General features: G+C 40.0%; 1 protein-coding gene and 1 long non-coding RNA gene across 4 annotated transcripts in view; one reads left to right on the top strand and one right to left on the bottom strand.

The window, feature by feature from the left end:
- specc1 (sperm antigen with calponin homology and coiled-coil domains 1) overlaps window positions 1–23,319 on the bottom strand; it is a 270,540-nt gene that overhangs the window by 136,113 nt on the left and 111,108 nt on the right. The gene's annotated exons all lie outside the window — the stretch shown is intronic.
- Window positions 627–11,594, top strand: LOC307125899. Its single transcript, XR_013816430.1, has 3 exons — window positions 627–1,695; window positions 4,333–4,457; window positions 10,557–11,594. It is a non-coding gene; the product is annotated as an uncharacterized lncRNA (long non-coding RNA).

A 23,319-nucleotide genomic window follows, 5' to 3' on the forward strand; every position in this document is an offset into this window, starting at 1 on the left:
TAGTCTCTCCTCCCTATAATTTTCATGGCCGTTTTGTGCATGTTGGCAAGCTTGTTTTTCAGCTTAACTGTTAGGTTGCCAAACCATGCACTAATTCCATATCTGATGACACTCTCTAGTATTGCATGGTAGAAGATCATCATGATCTGACTGCTCGCACCACCTTAGTCACCGTAGAAAATAAAGCCTCTGCTGCAGTTTATTGCAAAGGTTGTCAACATGTGTTTTCCAACAAATAAGACTATCGATGTGGACACCTAAATATTTGTATAGTATAGGTGTTATGGGAAAATTTAATCATAGCTATACATTAAATTTTGCGCATTAAATGTTTATTGATTTGCATATATTCATACAGAACCAGCTTACTAGGTAAAAGGTCATATACAGAATATAGACAACACGTTCTACACTTACACATGGAAAACATGTTTTGTACAGGAGACATGAGGACTGGGATTTGACACTCAGGGGTCAGGATGGCCTAAACGTAGGGATCAGAGTTAAAATGAACAGCACACTTGGGATTTGAGCAAGTGCTGCTTTTCTTGTCATGTGTGGAAATTTACAGGAGGAGTGACTTTGTTTGGGAAACTGATAAAAGCGGAGTGCTGTTATGTCTAGTTAGTGCACTCTGCAGACAAATTGAAGATGGCTGTATGACTGTGACTCATTTCTTGCAAGAAATTAAATCTTTATAAAGACAATTGGGCAAGTTTTTGTCTCTTATTCAGTAATGCAGCGATAGTTGAAATTTTGCCACGACAGTTGGTGTCAGAAGCGGAGATTCCATGGATGTGCCTTCTGGACCCGGGGAGCGGGTGGTGACTGATCATCCTGGACTTTAGAGTCACAGCTCTACCCCGACATATTGAGGGAGAGAGGCCAACCGCTCAGGGGGTCCGGAGGGTCCGACCACTGGAAAAAACGAACCCGAGGTGGCAACGGGATGCTTCTGGTAAGAGACAAACTTAAAATTCGGGGAAGAATTTTGATGAATAGAATTTGTTTAAATTGAAAATTGAGTAAAATTGAAAATTGAGTTAAATTGAAAATTGAAATTGGGGTGGATAAACCATAGTGGGGTCTGACTCTGTGGCGAATGCAACGTGGTTGATTCGTTTATGGGATATAAACTGAAACCATGTGGGTGAATAAAATGAGAATGCAACGTGATTAAAATTTTGAGAATTTTGAGATATCATGTGGGTGAGGAGACCGTGCTGTGAGCCGGTTTTGGGCTATTGGGAGCCAATAAGAGAGGACACTATTGGGAGTGTACGCCCGTCTGGACTTGGGTGAAGAGATCAGATCTGAACGCAGACGTCCGACAGATTCATTAGTGTACGCTAGAGGGAAAAAAGCCACAGAGACAGACAGCCAGTATGGGGAAGTCCCAAAGCAAGCTAGCTGAATATGGTACACCGGTATTTTGTCAAATGAGAAAATGATATGGGAAAAATGCATGCAAGGCAGAAAAGTTAATTAAATATCATGATTTCCCAAACGAGGGAACATCAGACAGAAAGTGGTGAATGAGTCAGTTGAAGAGGGGAGATAAACTGAAGGGCTGTTGTGGGAAATGTGTGTGAGAAATGCGAACAAACCGTGAAATGTTGGGTGAAAGAGGCAGATAAGAGAAAAAGGAAAATGTTGTCTTATCACGCAGAAGTCACAGCTGTTTAAAGATCACCGGTGAGTATGAACGTTGACTAAATTCTGGCTAACATTTTGAGTGATATGATCGGTAATTTGATTAGTCGGTATAAAGATTTTGAGATGAACAAGAGCAAACTTCAAAGAAATTTGGTGGACTGGTGAAGGAAATGGGCAGATTTTTTTTTATTGTAATTGGAAAGTTGATCAGCAACTTGACTGGCTACAAACAAAGAGAGAACAAGATAATTCAAATTTCTAGATGTTTGTGCTTATTCATTAATTTGTAAAATGGGTGAGGTGCCGTACACCCGAAGGGAAAATCCCAGAAGTGACTGAGATATACAATTGAGTAACTAAAAGTGATGTTGGTGAAAAAGCAGATAGCACCATAAATTGCAAGCCATTATCTGTTTTATTGGACCCCGAGCGAGCTCTGTTCTCAGACAGACTGTCACTTTTGGAGCACACAGGTTGCTGAACGTTGCTCCACAAGCTAAAGATGAGAGTGTTTTAATTGTGGTCAGCAGGGCCATTTTGGACGTAATTGTGTCCGAACACCCATAAGGTGTAGAAAGTGTGGCAAATCAGGCCACCAGACTAAATTCTGTAAACGAAAGCCAGTAAAAAGAAAGTAACAGATTTACACTCTGTCTATGAAAATTAGATAATAATATTAATAAAGTCTTTAGTGATTATTTTTGAAGGAAGGATTTGAGATAATTTTAATATGAGGTTAAAATAATGATGATAAAACATGCTGCAAAGATATATAAATCCTGATTAACCGAGTTTTAAATGAAAAATATATAATAAATATGTTCTTGCTCTTCTCACTTTTGCAAAACTCTGATAATGATGATTTGACTGAATATTGGGTTGTTGAAATAACTAAAGGTGTTAAAATGTTGAAAACCCTAGAAGCTGATGTTTTGGTTTCAAAAGATAAGCTTGTGCTGAGCTGAAATAAACAATTCGTTATCTGAATCTGCCCACCACGTGGCCTAACTTGAGTAACAGAGACACAATCTGAGTGGAAATTATAGTTTCTGAATTCATTGTGGGGGCAAAAGACAAATATAAAATTATGATCATTTGAAAATGTGATTTCTGTCAAAGGATAGAGTTAAAAGGAAAATGTCTGATGCTTATTTGAAAACAATTAAAATTTATAGCCAGGTCTTATGCTGTGCTAGGGTGAAAGGTGAAACGTTTATGAAAACGCAGTGTACCAGCCCTGAAGGCCTCAGAGTCTCTCTCTCTCATCCCAGACCAGCTCAAAGCTGATATCTGAGCCTGTGCCACAGATGATAGAAGATATTGATGAGTAAAAGCACAGGGCATTATGTGAACATAATAGACAGTTATTTGTTAAGATATAAAAAAGGTGCCATCAAGAGGGCAATAAGACATGTTTTAAAAAATACAGACTTTTAATGAACTGAAATTTTTGACGAATGTATGATATGACCAGTAACTTCTGTCTGCTCTTAGCCTTCACCATGTACAGAACTGATGGCCTTGGTCACAGATGTAGCAGAACATTAAATTGAATGGACAGTTGTTTTGGCTAAATTCACTGAGAATAATCTAAGCACTGCTATGGGGCAGCTTTGAAGAAGTATGATGGATTTTAGTGATTAAGTTGTGTTATAAATATTTTTTTTACTAATTTGAAAGCAGACCTGATGGCTCTGGTGACTCTTGAATGCACTTTCCAAAAGGCTCCAGAAAATATCGGATCCTGTTTAAGGTCAAAGATCTCAAACGATGACGAGGTGGGCACGAGGTGGTTTCCCGATGACGGGTAAGACTTCCTACGGCCTGACAGGGAGCAACCCAAGCCAGGGAAATCACGATAAGTCATCTGTGACCCCCCAACAAAAAAAAACAACAAAAAAAACGGAGGAGGGAGTTTTATGTGAGGTGTGTATGAGAGGTCAGGCAGATGTCTGTGAGGCCAGCATCATCTCTGTTGGGAGGAGAAGCTGTGTTTCGTAGGGGCCAAGGTCAAGACTGGACACAGCAGCCCCTGCCCTAATAATGGCCCCTCTATACCGCTCACCAAATACCGCATTAATTGAGAGCCAGGAAACACCCTGAAGAAAAGAGCTATGACGAGATTGGCATTTAAGAGTAAGCTGAGACCATACTGTGATTGTGATTGATAACTTTGTGGAACAGAACAAAATTTATTAGTATCAGTAAAACTGTATGATATTGAACTAATATGTCTCTATCATAGTCTTAATCCTGCAGGTCATTAGGATGAAGAGGATAATTTGGAGACATGGTGATGGCTTTAAGATGAGGACGGCTTTTGAAGTATAACTTATTGGAGATGTTCTAATTTGAAAGTTCAAAAGTTAAATTTCTAAACTTTGTGAAGGATTAATGAATTGAGGGTTAGTGAATTTAACATTATAGTAAAAGTCTTAGAAGACTGTTGAAAAGATAAATCTGGGTGAGAGAAGGAGAGAGAGACTGCTTCAGTGGAACCAGGGATTGTACTCTGTCTGCGATCTGAGACAAAACAAAAACAATGATATCAGAACAAAACAACCCAGCTGACTTTTCTAAAAATAGATTAGTAATGAACAGATTTGAAACTGGTTAAGAAACCATGTAAAAAGCAAATTTTGAGAATGAGCAGAATGAGTGTTTTTATCATTACAGATGGGTTAGTTAAATGAGACGACAAACGCTAAAGAAGCTGATTATTCTGAGCGAATCTGGTCAAAAGAAGATCCGGAACATGGACGAGCTTTAAATGGATTGGTATCCAGCTCAGTCTGTTAATGGTAATTATGACTACTTTGTCATTTATAATGTTGTTTTTGAATTAATCTATGGATTAGTGCATATGTTAAAGCGGAATAGTTAAAGATTGCCGTCCACCATGGGTTTAACACCCTTGTATAAATTCAACAGAGGGTAAATTTTATAGACTGGACGACAGAGACAAGGAGACAAATTAAAGAGTCACTATCTAAATTATCCAGAGACTCCCTAATATTTATGAAAGGCCAGAGGGCAAAAAGGGAGAACTTCTAAGAAAGAAAGAGTTTTATTTTATGTTTCCTCTGGATGGAGGCATGTCATTAGATGTCTAAGAGAGCTTCTATTTGTGTATTAAGGGCTGAAGGAGCAGGCAGAGAAGTCTTTCTGTGTGACTGGGATTGAGATAAGAAGAATATAATATTTTGGTTTCTGCAGAGCAGTAGAGATAAGAAACAATAATGATCACATGGTGCATCTGCAGACGAGCTCTTTGATAGAGGAATAATGTGACAAGTTAAAACAGAAGAGAAATAGCCCAAAAAGATAAATTTTTGGGTGGAAAATTGATTTTCGGACAGAATTATGAACAATTTATGAACACCTGTAAAATTAAATGGAGTTAATATACATATATGGAATTGAAAAATCATTTTGAAACGGCTTTAAAGAAATTGATGGTGACTTATAGAACAAATTTGAATACTTTATACAGTGATATGGGAGATTAAGAAAATTTGCAAGTTTTTGGTAAAGTTATAAAAATGTTGGGTTTAAGTGGCAAGGTGAGAATTTGATGATAAGTACCGCTGCCAAATGACATAAATTAAGAGGTTTAAGATTTTGGGCCAATTGGAGCATACGTCTAAAAAGTTTTAATGGACAGGGCATGGAGAAAAGGGTACTTTAAAAGAAAGCCCTGATTAATTGATTTTGAATGGGTTTCTGATAACAGGAACTGAAAAGATTTTGATAAAAATAAAAAAAATTGGGTATTGAGTATGATTAAGTATGATGTCATGAGATAAAGATTAGTGAACAAGCTGATTGAATGTAATACGAATTGATAACTATGGCATTTTGATTAAGTGTATTTAACATTAACAAATTTAGATTTATGTTCATTAATGGTTAAATATGGTGTGGGTGTAACGTACTGCTCTGAGTCAGAAGGTTGAGGATCCAAACGCAGTTTTTAATTAAAGTTTAATCCACAATCGTAGTCAAAAGTACAGGCAAAAAGGTCATACACAGGAAAGCAGTCCAAACAGCAAACAAGACAGGAGAGACAGGCAAACGGGTAATCCACGGAACAGGCAAGAAATCCAAAACGAGACATGAAACCAGGGAAACGCTCAGAATTGCAGTTGTAACACTAAACAAGACTTCGCAATGATTGACAGAGTGAACATGGTTTATATAGGCTGGGGTAATGGGGTAATGTGACACAGGTGCAAACAATGAGTGAAGATGAGTCCGGGCAAAGGATTATGGGTAATGTAGTTTATGATGAAGTGACAAGTCTGGGGTGGAGTGCCCTCAGGTGGTAATCAGGGGCACTCTCACTGGTGATTGCGACATAGCTTTTATCAATATGCAGAATATTGTAAAATTATATATTTTCTGTCTGATTTTTTGATCCGAAGCCAAATGAGACCACAGAAGGTTATTTAAAACATCCCACTTGTGATATAAAGTAATTTTGGAGAAAAAACATGGTTTTAATCTTTATTGTATTTTGATTGTGTGCTAAGCTAACATGCTAGCTAGCCAATGCACCTGCCACCTGGGCAAATACGTTATTTTTATTAATAATTTTTAATAGACTGAAATGAAAAACCAACTGAAATGTTTCAATTGTCAACAACTGCATTTGAGGCACTTTAGAAGGTGAAGTGAGAAGTTTGATCATAAATGAGGTTTGAATAGAACAGTTTGAATAGAGAGTCGTCAGTGATTACAATGAAGACAAAAGAATAAGATAACTAGAGCCATAACCTGGCCAGAGGGGTGTGAAAGTGTTCTGGGGAGACTGAAACTGAATGGGCAGTTTGCACTCAAAACAATAGAGACAATAAACTGAATGGTAGCCCAGAAGAGATGGCAATAAACATCAGTTAACATTTTAGAGAAACCTCAAAATAAAATCATATGACATGATCTTGAAAAACATTTAATAAAATTCAGAGTTTTAGACTTATCATCTTCAGATTTGAAATATAACATGGTCAGACATGTGGCTTCAGCTGTAGTGCACTTCTAGATTGCTAAAATGCCAACTTCAATTTTCTTTTCATAAAGATATTTCATACAAATATATTTCTAATAACTTTCCAAAACTTTGAAGCTTATTATAGCTATTTTTGATTATGAAAATAATTATAATTTTGAATTTACAGTAAACTGCCAAGTGTCTGCTTTCAAATGACGCCATACTTATGATTTTAGTGCAAAGGAATCATTAAAGCTACACTATGTAACTTTTCCGTCCACTAGAGGTCGCCTTTTCAAAACAAAGGCGTAGTTTGATGACGCCACGTTTGAGCGCAGAATCATGGGACATGTGGTCTTCACCTCACAGCCGGTGGAAAACAGTCAGGATAGGACTCGGGCAGAAATCATGTTCATGAATGCGATTATTAACATTACTGTAGTCTGAAGCAGAGCAGGACCGAGTGTTGTGGAGCTGAGCAAGGCCGCAGGAGCGATTGAAGAGCGGGACTGTTATTATGGCATAGTCGCCGGCGGGACTTTTATTATGACACGGTTGCCGGCGCCACTTCCTCTTTTCCAGTCATGAGTGAGGTAACGCAACTCTGTTTATCGTATTAGATATATCTGAGTGTGTTGAAAAGGAAGTTATGACGTTCGCTCGGCGGCTGCTATGACACTTGTTCACACTGCAGTGAGAGTAAAGTGTTTCACTGAATAAAACCGGAAACCGAGGGTGACGCAGATATGACGCAATCGACAGGCGACTCCCTCACACGCATAGCTCACACGTCCCGGTTCCTCGGTTAAAATAGCAATTTCTCACGATTTACAAATAGTTGGAAACATTCTAAGTACTCAACTGAACAAAATATATACCACTGGCCTAGTGGTTTCTGGATATTTTACTGCAAAAATCCTACATAGTTCACCTTTAAAGGTAGGGTAGGTAGGATTTGGTTAAAAAACGTTTTTTCCAAATTTGTTTAAACTTTCTTTATATATCAATACATAATTAAAATGTAAGTACTCTGAAAAAGAAAGTATGAAAATTGAGTGTCTGTAGACCTCTCACGACTGTTTTAAAGGCAGCTCATTATTTCCATTCACTCCACCTTCTGGGCTCTTTCCAAAGCCACGCCCCCAAAACACATGAACGCGCCACGCCGACCGTTCAGCTGAAAGACGCATTATTTACCTGAGACGAGCGGAGAAGAAGGAGCGGAGTGCATGTAGTGACATCATGTCAGAATCACATGTAATAAAAAATCTAACTTTATCATTATGAATATAAACAAATAAGATGTCTTTTAGTACTCACTATCAAGCTAGAATACCGATACTGGTAAAGTTTAAAATACACACACAACACGTCTACGACACACAGTAAACATAGGTAGAGAATATAAAAACAAACCGCGGAAATAAACGTGCAGGTAAAGTTCCCGGTGAACATGGTAAAAGAGTTTAGACAGAGGGTAGTAGCTAAAGCTGACTTAGTTCTAAAAAAAGTTCCTGGATGCGGTGTACTAGCTTTTACACATGCATTTTGTTATCTAAAGTTACATTTTGTGAAATTCAACAGGACAGCGATCAATTTGATCTAAGCATATTGACTATTTATCATCTCTACTAATAGCTCGCTTAGTGTATAACATTGTAACTTTATGCTAAGTAATGTTATGTTAGCTATATTAGGCAGCTACGTGTGCTACTGATACATGCTCCATGAAAACATAAACCAAAAAAACGTATAATCAAAATGAAAGATTACCTGTCCAGCAGAAATACAGCCTCGTGAACTCCTCAAATCAAACGGGTGTGCCAGGTTTGCCAGGTTTTCACCACAAAATCCGCCCAATTGCTACTCAAAACTAGCCCAAAACAAGCCCAATCGTGTTTCTCCGGTAAAAATCGCATTTGGGGGGTAAAATATGTGTCTTTTTGGTAGGGCTGCCTGCTAAAATTCGCAAATCCCGGGGGAAAATATCACATAATTGGGGTTGCTTCAACCCGCGGACATGAAAAACAGCCCGCGGCAACAATGTTTGAAGTAGCCCGACTTGGCAACACTGGGGTGCGCGCATGTGGGCAGATCCTGTAGCAAAAGCGGTGGTAGCCATGGTAGCGAGAGAGAGTGACAGTCACCCAAGCCAATCACTTGTTTCGGCCCGAACTAAAATAATGAGCGGTGTTTATTGCAGATTAAAAAGTCTAGAGTCACTCGATTTTTATACTCTCTTTTTCAGAGTACTTACATTTTAATTATGTATTGACATATAAAGAAAGTTAAAACAAATTTGGACAAAAGTGTTTTAGATCATTCTTACCTTTCCTACCTTTAACTGTAACGGTTTTAGTCTGATTATGCCATTTCTTAGGATTTTTTCAAAAGGGGGGATGCAGGCTAACAGGTCAACAAAAACAGGGTGGTTTGTGAAGAATGGTGTTGAAACAACTGACTAGAGGAAGGTTGATTGTGAAGTACAGAGAGAAACTGTGGGCATTTAGATAAGAATGTAGCATGACATCGAGGTAGAGAGCGAAGTGACCCCATTGGCAGACACACAAAAGGGAATCAGTGCATGATAGACATTTGTGCTTTGGAACTATGCCCTGCATGGGCAGAGGTGTCCTCTGAACTGTGAGCAAAGCACACAATGTAAACTGAAGGATGTTTTATGTAGAGACTTAAAGTGCTAAGATGGATTATTATCTATCTTACTTATTTTTATTGTTTAGTTTGAGTGGGACCACTATTTGGACCCCAAAAAGGTCAGTTATGATTTTGATTAATTAAGAGAACAACTGTTTGTTTCTTCATATGGGTTTTCTAAAGTGTGTATTGGGTCTCTGAGGAGTGACTGTGGGTCTGGCCTAGGGATGTGTGATGTGTCACTAAACGCTTGATAGCAACAAGGTGTCTTGTGTTTGGATTTTGTAGGTATCACACACCCCTAACATGTCGGGAGTGCAGTAACAGTGATTACTCACTTAGCCCGGCTTCCAGAGATGAAATATGGATTTGTCTTTAATTTTATAGGATATTTTCAGTATGTTTTGGGGAAAACCTTCTGGTCAAGACTGCCATTCGTAGCTTGACGGAAGCATGCAAGCTTATGGAGGGTAAGAGTGTAACGATGTACACAGACTAGCGTTATGCGTTCGGAGTTGAGCACGATTTTGGGGCGCTGTGGAAGCCCAAGAAAATGTTAAAGTCTGATGGGCGCACAATTATGAATGCTTCTTTTGTGTCTAATCTGCTAGACACAATTTTCTTGCCTGGCTAGGTTGCTATCTGTAGAATGCGCAGCGAAACTAACAACAAAGAGTTTATTTCAACAGGAAACTGTGAGAGCAGACACAGCTGCGAAGGCCGTGGAAGGGCAACAGACGACACAGCCAGAATGTTTTTATTATCTGAAATAAACACAAATGTTTTGCCTTCCTTATAAGACAGAGAAAAGCAGCGATGGGAACAGTGCGACTGCACTGTGCAAAATGGCGTCTGGACGAGTAGTGATGGCAAGCCTTGTATATCCCGAAAATATTTTCGATGATTATGATTAATGGCTGCATGACCGATCACGCAGCCAACGGGGGAATGATACTCAAATGAAAATCTATGAGGTTACAATATTTGCTGAAAATTTTTCGCATCTTGATGCGTATTGATATACACGAAAGCGAGAAAAGGCCTTGAGTAAATCTGAGACCTTTTCAGACCGTTTTTTGGAAGACCACCATTCATGGGAATGGATGGGGGTAAACAATAGCTTACATCAATAGAATTGTGAATTATTGCATAGAGATGTCTTTTCTGTTGTCTAAGGTCTGTGTGCAGGTAAAATTTGGGGAAACCAGCTGGGACTTGTTACATGACATCAAACCAGGTGATTTTGTGTTGATAGAGGACAACGGGAGGAGGAGCTGGAAGGCGAAAAGGTGGCTGGGGCCATGCCAAATTCTCCTAACAACGCATACGGCCGTAAAAGTGGCCGAGAGGGCGACGTGGGTACACGCAAGCCACTGCAGAAAGTTTTCCACCAGCAGGAAGGGGAGGAGAGAAACCGGAAGTGAAGAAAGCCATGACGAAGTGCCAGGGGAACAAAGCCTGTACTTTCGCACGGCTGCAGAAACAACAGCTAGAGATAAAGACGAGCTGCTGGCTTTGTCTGCAAATGTCCCACGCCTGCAAAGCAGTACCACTGACTGTTGTAACACTGAATGAAACTGACTGTTTGATCCCGCAGCAAATGACTGAGAGCTGCGAAGGAAATTGAGCACGGGAAAATTTCAACAAAACATCCAATATCTGACTGCGAGAGGACTGAAGTCAGAGTCTGAGTCAGGATTGACATGAACAATGAAACAACTGAGAACTGTACAGCGGTAGTGGGTGGCATTACAACTAATTTTACCTGCCCGTTTAGAAGACCAAATTACACTTCACCTGCGACAGTTTGGGTTTATGGTTAAGCTTATCATTTTATGCCGAGGGGAGTGTTGGCAGGTTGATGTTACCCAGCTTTGAGGAATGTGGGGACATCTGTGTATTTACCAGGTAATGAAAACAAGAAAAAGGATAGACGGAAGTTAAAGTTAATTCTGTGATAGGGACTTTACCAGATACAGCTAATGTGGGTTGGTCTATTTTCCTGGGGGTGGGTGCAGCAGAATCGATAAACAAGATAAATGGGTTAGCATAGACTGTACTAACTATAGCTAATAGCACGGAACACGCTTTAACAATGGTAGATGAGGAAATGAAGCAAATCCGAGATGCAGATATCCAAAACAGACTAGTTTTAGACATGATAACGGCAGAGAAATGGGGAGTTTGGAAAATGCTTGGGGTATCGTGTTGCTTTCATATTCCAGATTATAGTGACAATGTAACCAATATAATTGAGTAGCCTACATGAGACAGGCTGTAAGAAAACTTGAGGAAAAAAAAAAAGCTGATGACTCATGGTTTGGTTGGATGACAAATCTGAAGGGATGGGGATACTGGTTATGTTTTACTGTATTGCAGGTTTTTGAAATTGTTGTGCTGATTTGTATGTGTTCACAATGTATTTTTCAACGCATTTCCAGGATAGTTCAACGAGTAGTGAAGTCCAGTGTATCACAACAGATGGTCAAATTAGACATTTATGACGAGTACGACGAGTGGGTGAACGAATTTAGTGATAGGAGATAGTGACTAGCAGAGAGAAGAATGAAACAAATTAGGGGATTATGTTTTCGTTGGTTTAAATCTGGGCGGCCTTTAGAGGCCTCAGATATCTAAATATTATAACCATGTTTTTTGTTTGCAGTGAGAGGGGGGCTTTACCCACAAAAATAGCCTATGCATATTTCTTTCTTCCTTAACAAATTCAAGAGTGTGATGAGAATAGATTATTGAATTGGATTATTACTATTATTTTTCATTCAGTTTAGATTTTTTGCTTTAATTATTTAAAACTTTACTATTACATTTATTCATTTTCATATTTACCCCTTTTTAACCTTACTATTATGTTTACTTATTTTTGAGTTTGCAGTCATATATATATAAATATATATATACAATGATAAAATTTTTTCATTATGGTTTATGATGTTATAAAAAGGGGATTGTTATGGGAACATTTAATCATAGCTATACAATAAATATTGCGCATGAAATGTTTATTGATTTGCATATATACATACAGAACCAGCTTACTAGGTAAAAGGTCATATACAGAATATAGACAACACATTCTACACTTACACATGAAAAACATGTTTTGTACAGGAGACATGAGGACTGGGATTTGACACTCAGGGGTCAGGATGACCTAAACGTAGGGATCAGAGTTAAAATGAACAGCACACTTGGGATTTGAGCAAGTGCTGCTTTTCTTGTCATGTGTGTAAATTTAAAGGATGAGTGACTTTGTTTGGGAAACTGATAAAAGCGGAGTGCTGTTATGTCTAGTTAGTGCACTCTGCAGACATTGAAGATGGCTGCATGACTGTGACTCATTTCTTGCAAGAAATTAAATCTTTATAAAGACAATTGGGCAAGGTTTTGTCACTTATTCAGTAATGCGGCGATAGTTGAAATTTTGCCACGACAAAGGACACCTGAGTTACTTCCTGGTTTTTAATGACCACTGGCACTCTGACACTATCGGATGAGAACTGAACTGAGCTGGATGATGACATCACAGTTTTCTTCAGCGCTACTAAAATGAATTGAACTCATTCCATAATTGATTAACTTTATAGAGTTATTGAACCAAACTGAATTAATACAACTGATTTCAAGCTGAACAATGACACTATTGTCTTTCTAGAGCTGCTTTAATTTTTCATTCTGTTTGCATCATTGATTATTATTTACCTGTGTATCACTGTAAAGCGGCTTTGAAACAATCTTGATTGTGCAAAGCACTATATAAATAAAGGGTGACTTGCCTTGATGTGAATGATTTTTCTAAAAAAATAATATATAAATAATCAAGTAAACCTTATTTGCTTCAGTCCAGTAATTGTTCATCTTTAAATATTACTAATATAAAAGTTATTTGTATGGTTACTTTATAAAATAAAGATTTTACAGCAAAAAAAACATGTGTACCACAACTTTTTTTTACAATGTGTACCACAACATTTTTACAATTATACTAAAAAATACCTTTTACTAGTTAAAAAGTATAAAGCAACAATCAGACGACAGAACACATGTACAACAACTGCATGTATATATATAAAAAAAAAAATTCCCAGCAAAGTTTTGATCATTTTAATTTAGAGGCCTAAGATATTTGATACAGTGCAAATACAATACAGTAAGTGTATAAAAGTATGGGTATAAGTTTGATCATATAACTTCAGAGCAGTGTAGGGACTGTCATTTGGCTCTTAGAAAAGAATGAAGGGTATTATTGTTTGCAGAAAAGAGGATAGCTGTGGTTGTTTAATATGCATTCATCAACACATTATGTGGTTTGTGGTTACTTTTCATGATTAAAATTGTAATTACAAATATTTTAACCATGCTGGGTCTCCAAAACAAAAAAAATATATTTAGGAAAAGTCCATAAAAGGTTATATTATATACTTGTACCGAATGCCCTCTCTTCAGCATAGACTTAAAGTTGTTCCTTTCTTCTGTCCTTGTTGGGAAAACTTCTTATACATTCTGGTCTGATGTATTACATACCAATCTTCTGTGCAATCAGCTGATGGACTTTTAGTGCTTTCTCATTCGTGAACCAATTGCATTTCAAGCCGTCAACTCAGATACAGAGTCAGCCATTTGATTCTGCTTGGATTATTGCCCCAGTCTCGTCATTTGACAGTATGTTGCCTCCATTTACTGCACTGCATGACTTCCCACTTTGGTCAGCTTAGTCGAATGGTAAAAATGTGTGCATGTAATAAGTCAAGTCACCAATATAGCGCTTTATAGTGATAACAGGAAAATAATGCAACAAAATTTGTTTTGGCTGTACAGCTGCTCTAGAAGGAAATAGTGTCATTGTCCAGCTCAGTGTTGATTAATTTCCATTGTAAAAATCCTTAGTTATTCACTTAGTTCATTTATCTATACAGCTCCTGAGAAAACAGTGATGTTATTGTCCAGCTCAGTTCAAATCTCATATAATGGTGTCAATGCAGTCCGATTAATAATATTGTTGAATATTAAGTGTCCCCGACTAAGCAAGCCATAGGCTACAGTGGCAAGGAACCCAAACTCTATCAGGTGACAGAATGGAGAAAAACCTTGGGAGAAACCAGGCTCAGTCGGGGGCCAACGAACGAACATGGTGTGTTAAACAGAATCAGTATCAGATTAAATGGGAAAAAGCAAGCGAGTACACAGCATTTCTGTCTCAGTTTACTTCGGGCTAAGGAAGGACAGCTAACAGAGGTGGAAGAAGGGCTGTATTAAATCTGTAGCAATTTGTAGCTACAGGGAAATGTGGATTGCGTAGCTTAGTATGTCACTTATGGCTAGAAGTCCACTGACCTACCGCTCACCTTTCTTTCCAAGATCTGAAGTGACATAAAATGATGTATGGACACTGAGCAGAGCTGCCTTGATAAGAACATTTTAGCACTTGGTTCATACATACTTGTTCTTGGTTCAAACCCAATAAAAATGCACCAACTTATTCTTGGAGAAGAAAAAACAAACTAGATATAGCCCTAGACTAATGTTTCTTCATAGACAAAAATACCAAATAATAAGAGGGCATTTATCTTCACTATATTTTGATTTCATTCTATTTTTTTTTTGGAGATATTTCAGCTATTTGCTTTTAATCCGTCAAGCATCTCCAGTAATATTAAGACTGTCCTTTTCCACTGGGAATGGAAGAAAACAGAACTTCATGTGCATTGGGACAGATCTCACTAAGAATTTGACATACGTAGAGCTTTAACCTCATTTTCTTTCTTATCTTTCAGCTAAGAGCAAACTGAGGGAAGTCCTCGCAACCTTGCCCAGAGAAAAAGAGGAAAAAACTAAGCAGGTTCAACGGGTGTGTCAAGCTGTCCCAACACTTAATGTTTCATGACAGGAAACAAATGATTTCTGTAATGGACAAATAATTCCAAAGTCATCTATTTATAGATCTGCAAGCTAAGTGTTTTATAATTATTTGCTTTCATGGTGATCTTATCTCGTCTTTGCAAACATAATAATTGATACTGCATCTCTTTATATGATCTAGCTGCACAAATATACTTTTACTTGTGTATGTGCTGGTATACAACACCCGTAGACTAACAGGATATAGAAGTAATTAAAACATGACACACCTGAGCTGGCAAACATACAGTGTGTACAAGAGAGTTTGTTTACTTCAGTGAATTAAACTCTAATATCAGCAACAGAAAATAAGAAAAACAAAGAAAGAGACAGAAACACATTAGGGTCCCAGTACTTTGGCGTCCATTCCTTTTATCTTTTTTAAAGCAGAAATGAAATATGGTAGATCCGGTTCTTCTTTTTTATTTTAACACTGATTAATAGAATTAGCAGATACAAGCTAATTTTCCTAATACAATATTACTATTTTATTAAAAATAATATAAATTATATACAACTTGTTTTTTAATATGTAAATATGCTACATTTAATTTCTAGTGTTTTTGTGTCAATAAACAGACGCTATAAGTGCCAGCTGCCTTTTCTTCTGGCGTCAATAGAATGACTCCCATCAAAATGCCTTAAAAAGATGACATTCATTAATTTACATTCTAATTTGTTAAAGGTAACTTCAGTGATTTAGCATTAAAGGGTAACTAAACCCCTGCTCAGAGCTTAACTCCACCCACTGGCAAATTTTGAAAAATGCTGGAAAAGCGGAGACAGAGGGGACGAACCAAGGGCGGGGCTGAGCGGAAGGCGTGCTCCTGAGACCCGCAGTGACGGATTGATTGACAGCTGTCTGACTCGCGAGTCGCAAAGATAGAGAATGACTGGAGTGACGCCAGCTTTGCAACAGAACAGTCATTTCTCCTACCTTCACCTGAATTGGAGGAGGGTGAATTGTCTGTAGACACAGACCCAGAGCCTTATCAATGCGAGCCGCTGGCTCAAACTGCGTTAACTCCCGATGCCGACGATGCTAGTGAAGCAGCAGCGCAAGAGAACTGACCTTATCTATGAACAGTCAAATCCTTTCACTGAATGCCACTAAAAATAGATCAGATATCTGATACATACAATGTATTTTCATTCAAATTAACTGAATCAGCGCAGCCGTGCAGGACCAATAAGTTCAGACCTAAAAGCCTATTATAAACATAATTCCTCAAATAAGTTAGACTATATACGCCAGCACGTTACAGTATTGTTGTTCGTTACCACGTCCGCGTCAACCACTTGCGTGTCAGGGTTTGAAAGCGCGTCTCATGTATGAAAATTATCTGTACACATGACGGGCGGCAATAATATTGCAAGAAAAGCCTGACGTGTACTGACAACTGCATTATTTAACCGTAATTTCTTCAATACAATGTTAAAGCAAGTGTCAAGTCAGTTTCATTCATAATGTTTCCACTTCATGTAATATGACAGTTCATACTGGAGTGAAGCCGTTCTCATCATGTGATTGGGGGAAGCATTTCTGAGGGCGTGGTGAGCTCGTGTCAGGGGCGTGGATAGTGAGCCGTTGGAAGTACCATCCTATGTCATGATGTACCACAACGTCCAATAGGAAAATTAAACTGCAGTAGCCACCGTTCAACCTTAAGAGGGCAGCACTTTGGCGGTTTTACACCATATTTTATAGAATTAAAACACTTTATACTCAAATGTCAAAACATTTACTCGAATCAATGAACAGCATTAATAAATCCCCAGTATTACAGATCATTAACTAAAAAAAGTTGGTTTAGGGTTTAGTTACCCTTTAAAGTCCCTGTAAAGTCAAAACTAAACATGTGATCTGAGTTTCTCACACCACAGATAAATGTGTTATTAACCACCCAGCCAAATTTGAATCATTAAAAAATCCGCCAAGTACATAAAATAGTTTAGCAAAAACGTGAAAGAAGCAGCATTCTCTGCTCAACGCTGGGGGTGTGTCCGCTGTCGGCGCCGAAACCATGCCCACTCGCGGGAAAGCTGCCGTGGCACACAAGACAACACTCACTGATCACGACCGTCTATGATCACGACGCACCAGATGTCGGCGGGACGGGAGGACTAAGGCCGGGGCGGGGGATAGTCGGTTCTGCAGCGGATTATCAGTGAATACCAGTTGTCCCAGTTGTCTCCGGTGAAAGTTTGTAAAACGATCCGGTGTATTGTCACTGCAGACTCAGAGGCAGGCGTCGGTGGTTATTCTCAGCTCTCCATCAAGGTGGCTGTTCACAAAATTAATCCACCTCTTCTTGATTATCGTGTTTGTTTTGTAAGCTGTTTTGTAAGTTGTAGACTATAGTAACTAACAGTACTGACAGTAACTCGCGATCGAGCGGGCAAACTGATGCGAATGTGCTCTGCTTATGATCTTGTTAGGGGAGGAGCCAGGCTCGGTGGCTCCAGTGCGTCATCGAGCCACCGTTTTAGCCCCGCCCAGAAAATCCTGAACACAGCAACGGTGAAAAACTGTTTAACGGTCTAATTTCTGAATTCAGTACTACATAGTTCACAGTCTTTGTAATTTGTTTCAGCAATACATTTCTAACATTTATAATGTGTTTAGAAAAAAATCTCAGAATTGCCTTTACAGGGACTTTAAGCTTTGTATCAGTAGAAACCCCGTAGTATATTTGAATTATGGTACTTTCCCCCCTCATAGCCCCCTGAGACGAGAGAATTATGAATTTTATTTCTGGAAAAAATCCTCCGATGACGTAAATATCGTCATTTTGCGTCATCTGAGGATTTTTTGGCCAGAGGCTAAAAACTACAGCCAGTAGAGGGAACTGTTCCGCATGTTTTCAACCCACCCGAAGGGGAGAGATCTCACTCACAGAATGTAAATGTGCTTGGCTCGGCCTCGTTCATTCATAACGGAGCGATGCAGAGCAAAGTGAGAATTTCAACTTTTCAATGAATTCCTATGAAAGTTTAGCTTCCATATGCGATCTGAAAACGCGCCAGACTGGACACGCGATGAGAATGAAAGCCGCGCTTACCTCAGCTCTTACTTCCCTCTCGTGTGAATGAAATCTGACTCCTTTAGCTGCGTTTCGTTCGGCTTACTCACACTTTATTGAAAAGACACGTTCAGTTTTTAATTGTAGTGTTTATTCTCTAACTGAACAAAATTATTGTATTATTATGAAGATCAAAACAACGCTGGCGGTGTAGGGAGTGGCCTCGTAGGGCAGCGAAGCAAGTGCATTCTGGGAGTTGTTGTCTTTCATCCACATGAGCCAAAAATACATTTTCTGTCTTTTCTCAGTCTAGAAGGCACCAAATTCAAAAATAATTTCACATTTCTACTACATCTTCCCAGTGCTGAAGTGCCCCTTAAATTATTATTATTATTATTTTTACATTTATATTTGAACCTAAACACGACCATTTCTAAACCTTAGCCTCTTTAGCTCCAAAGCATTATCAAGTTTGTTGTCTCGATCCCATACCCTTGCTTTTCACTCTGTTTTATTTGAATAAAGGCCACGTGTTCCGGTGGATCGTGTTCCGGTGGATTGTGTTCCGGTGGTCCCAGTTCTGGTGGATCGTGTTCCGGTGGTTCCAGTTCCGGTGGTCCCAGTTCCGGTGGTGGATTGTGTTCCGGTGATCCCAGTTGCGGTGGATCGTGGTCTGGTGGTCCCAGTTCCGGTGGTCGCTGCTGTGCCGGACGTGCCACCCAGGCTCCTGCCTCTGCCCGCGCCGCCCTGGCGTCCTGCTCTGCCTGCGCCGCCCTGGCCGCCTGAATTCTGCGTGCCGCCCGGGCCGCTTGAACTCTGCGTGCCGCCCGGGCCGCCTTAACTATGAGGGCCCCCTGAACTCTTTATTTCCCCTGTCCCTCCCTGGTCTGTCCCTCCTGTCCAGCGCGGAGGAAGCTGCCTTTCTTCAGCGATCAGCACAGCGAGATATCCAGATCCTGGAAGAGCCTTTCTCAGCCCGCTTGACTAACGCGGCAGCCGCTGACTTCACCAACCTCGTTGATTCTGTGGAGCAGGGCTATTCCGCCATTCCTGCGGTTGAGGATACACTGGCCACTCATCTCGCTCCATCTTCAGCTCCCTCGTGGAAGTCCCGTCCCCTTCTTCCCACTAAGCCGTGTAGGACCACTTCCGCCCTTATCGGAAAATCCTACACAGCAGCTGGTCAGGCTGGCATGGCCCTTCATACCATGGCCATCCTCCAAGCCTATCAGGCGGATGTACTAAAGGAGATGGACGAGGGCGATGGTTTAACACCGGAAGCAGTTAAGGAGCTGCGCAAGGCCACGGATTTGGCTTTAAGAGCCACGAAACATACAGCTCGCGCCATAGGACGTTCAATGGCGGGCGCGGTGGCAGGCCACCTTCAGCCGTTATTTTCTGGTTTCTGGTAAAGATTATTTTCGTTACTCAAAACTAGCCCAAAACAAGCCCAATCGAGTTTCGGGGAGGTTCTCTGGCAAACATCGCGTTCGGGGGGTTAAATATGTGTGTTTTTTTGCTTCAACCCGCGGACATGAGACACAGCCCGCGGCAACAGTGTAGAAGTAGCCCAATTCCACGGAAAAAACGCGGACTTGGCAACACTGATTGGCAGTGTGAAAGCTCCCGCTCTCCACGCGCACAGCTTCTGCTCTGCCACCGCGCGCAGTGTGAAACCGGCGTTACAGAGCGAACAAAGCACAGTTTTATTCGGCTTCTGTTTAAAGTACTCCCACACTTTTGAATGTCGCGGTCTGGCTTTATATGATAAATGATCATTTTCACTATGCCCGGGAGCAGAAGCTGCCATTATTCTAGATCTTCTGTTCCATTCTAGAACGTAAATAATGTGCCGCCGACGCGTCGACGCATTTCACGCACGTTGCACGTTGTTGCAGCCCTAGTGGATACAGTTAACTGCCTGGTGGGTTCAGTACTGAAGTTCCTGCAAGAAAAGTTTGCAGCTGGAGCAGCAGCTACCACCCTTAGGGTTTACGTCGCTGTCATCGCTGGTAGTAGGGAGTTTGACGAAGTCCCTCTAGGCAAGCATAGGTTAGTTTCGTCTTTTATGCGAGGGGTTAGGCACCTGAGGCCAGCACGCTCCCCTGGTATTCCCTCTTGGGACCTCTCAGTTGTCCTGGAGGGGTTAACAAAGGCTCCCTTTGAGCCCTTGGAGTCAGCTCCGGAGCAGATTCTGACTCTCAAGGTTGCTCTTCTACTAGTATTATCCTCCTTGAAGCGTGTGGTCGACCTACAGGCCCTCTCGGTTAGTGGGACCTGTATGGATTTTGTTCCTGGTCTAGTCAAAGTAACCTTAAGACCTAGGCCAGGTTATGTGCCAAAGTTTTGTCCACTTCGTTTCGTTCTCACGTTATCACCCTTCACTCTTTTCACCCTCCTCCTTTCAACTCGGAGGAGGACGAGAAGCTTAATTTGCTCTGTCCTGTCCGAGCATTGAAGTGTTATGTAGACCGGTCTGACGCTTGGAGGAAATCTAACCAACTCTTGGTGTGCTTCGGTGCTGGCCGCTGCGGGCTTGCCGCATCGAAGCAGATGATTTCCCATTGGGTGACGGAGGCTATTTCGCTGGCATATGAGGTGCGTGGTATACCTCTTAGCATTAAGGCACACTCCAGAAGTGTGGCTTCCTCTCAAGCACTTTTTAGAGGGGCTCTTCTGGAGGATATTTGTGTAGCGGCAGGTTGGTCCTCCCCGCAAAACTTTTGTGAGGTTCTATAGTTTGGATCTCGACATGGCTCCGGGTTTGCATGTTCTGCTTAATCCGACCATGCAGATTATCTGGTATTCTTTGAGCCAGATATGGCAGCGCTTTAGCTTGGCGTGTGTAGTATATCGTTCTCATTGCATCATAAAGTGACGCAGCGTCGAGTGAACCTATGAAAGAGAACGTCTCAGGTTACTTGTGTAACCTATGTTCTCTGATAAGGGAACAATACACTGCGTCCTCTGCCAAGCTCCTCGCGCTGCTGACAGGCCTTCCTTTTCGGCAGAGAAATCTGAGGAGCAGATGGCGCGCGAGCCAGTATAATGTGGCGACGTAAGAGCGTCGGGGCGGCAACCGCGCCATCAGCCAATGAATTGGCATGATTCTAGAAGGGCTTCAGACAATCGGCACACCCAGAGGACGTTCCCATTGCGTCATAAAGTGACGCAGCGTCTCATTCTCAAAGGGAGATGAAGTAGCCTATAGAGAGGAGGTCCTGAAGCTGGCAGCCTGGTGTTCAGAGAACAACTTGGCTCTAAACACTAAGAAAACCAAGGAGATCATTGTAGACTTCAGGAAGCATAACATTGATCTGGCTCCCCTTTTCATCAATGGTGAGTGTGTGGAGAGGGTCCACACCTTTCGGTTTCTTGGCGTCCTTATCTCCGCTGACATCTCCTGGACAGATAACATCACAGCGATCATTAAGAAAGCTCAACATCGGCTACACTTCCTGAGGGTTCTTAGGAAGTATAACCTGGATTCCAATCTGTTGCTGACCTTCTATCGCTCGTCCGTTGAGAGCCTGTTGACATATTGTATCACAGTATGGTACGGCAGTTGCACCGTGGCAGACAGGGAGAGGCTTCAGAGAGTAATAAGAGCAGCACAGAAGATCATTGGCTGCCCTCTCCCCTCCCTGATGGATATTTACACGTCACGCTGCATCAGCAGAGGAAAATCCATCATTAAGGACAGCTCCCACCCTGGTTCTGATCTGTTTAACCTGTTGCCCTCAGGGAGACGTTACAGGTGCATCAGAACAAGGACAAATAGATTCAAGAACAGTTTTTTCCCAAAAGTCATAACCATTCTAAATTTACATATGCACTGACTTCATAGTATAGGTATATAGTGTCTCAGAACTGTGCACTTTATAGCCCCCCCCCTCCCCCTCCTGGGCACTACTTATCTTATCTTATTCTTTACGTACATGTTGACACTGGAAAAAGGAGTGGCTTTTAATCTCATTGTATATGTGTATAGTGACAATAAAAGGCATTCATTCATTCATTCATTCCTTAATCAGAGAACATAGGTTACACAAGTAACCTGAGACGTTTTCATCCACCTATTTTTATGCGCAGTTTGGTATATAACATTAAAAAAAAAATCTGGAACTGAAACTTTTTTAAAGAAGTCTCTTCTGCTCACCAAGGTTGCATTTATTTTATTAAAATAAGCTGTAATATTGTGAAATATTATTAACATGTAAAATAACTGTTTTCTATTTGAATTTATTTTAAAATGTAATTTATTCCTGTGATCAAAGCTGAATTTATCATCATTACTCCAGTCTTCAGTGTCACATGATCCTTCAGATATCATTCTAATATGATGATTTGATGCTCAACAAACATTTATGATTATTATCAATGTTGAAAGCAGTTGTGTAAAAAATTTTTTTAGGATTCTTTGATGAATAGAAAGTTTAAAAGAAAAAAAAGCTTTTGTAACATTGTATTACCGTTCAAAAGTTTTGGGTCGGTAAGAATTTTTTGGGGAAAATTAATACATTTATTCAGCAAGGATAAATTACATTGATCAAGTGACAGTATAGACATGTATAATGTTACAAAAGCTTTATATTCAAGATAAATGCTGTTCTTTTTAACTTTCTATTAATTAAATAATCCTGAAAAAAATTTTACACAACTGTTTTCAACACTGATAATAATCATAAATGTTTATTGAGCTCAAATCATCATATTAGAATGATTTCTGAAGGATCATGTGACACTGAAGACTGGAGTAATGATACTGAAATTCGGCTTTGTTCACAAGAATAGATTACATTTTAAAATATATTCAAATAGAAAAAAAGTTATTTTAAATTGGAAAAATATTTCACAATAATACTGTTTTGCTGTATTTTGGATCAAATAAATGCAGCCTTGGTGAGCAGAAGAGACTTCTTTCAAAAACAATCAAAATAGTACAGTTTCCAAACTTTTGACTGGTAGTGTAGTGTTCCTTAAAAAAACTCACTAACCCTCACACTAACTCTACCCCTAAAGTTAGTTAGTACAGTATGTTAGTACCCCTAAAGTTAGAGTTAGTGTGAGGGTTAGTGA

The sequence above is a fragment of the Gobio gobio genome (assembly GCF_949357685.1).
Source record: "Gobio gobio genome assembly, chromosome: 4".
Taxonomy (NCBI): Eukaryota; Metazoa; Chordata; class Actinopteri; order Cypriniformes; family Gobionidae; genus Gobio; species Gobio gobio.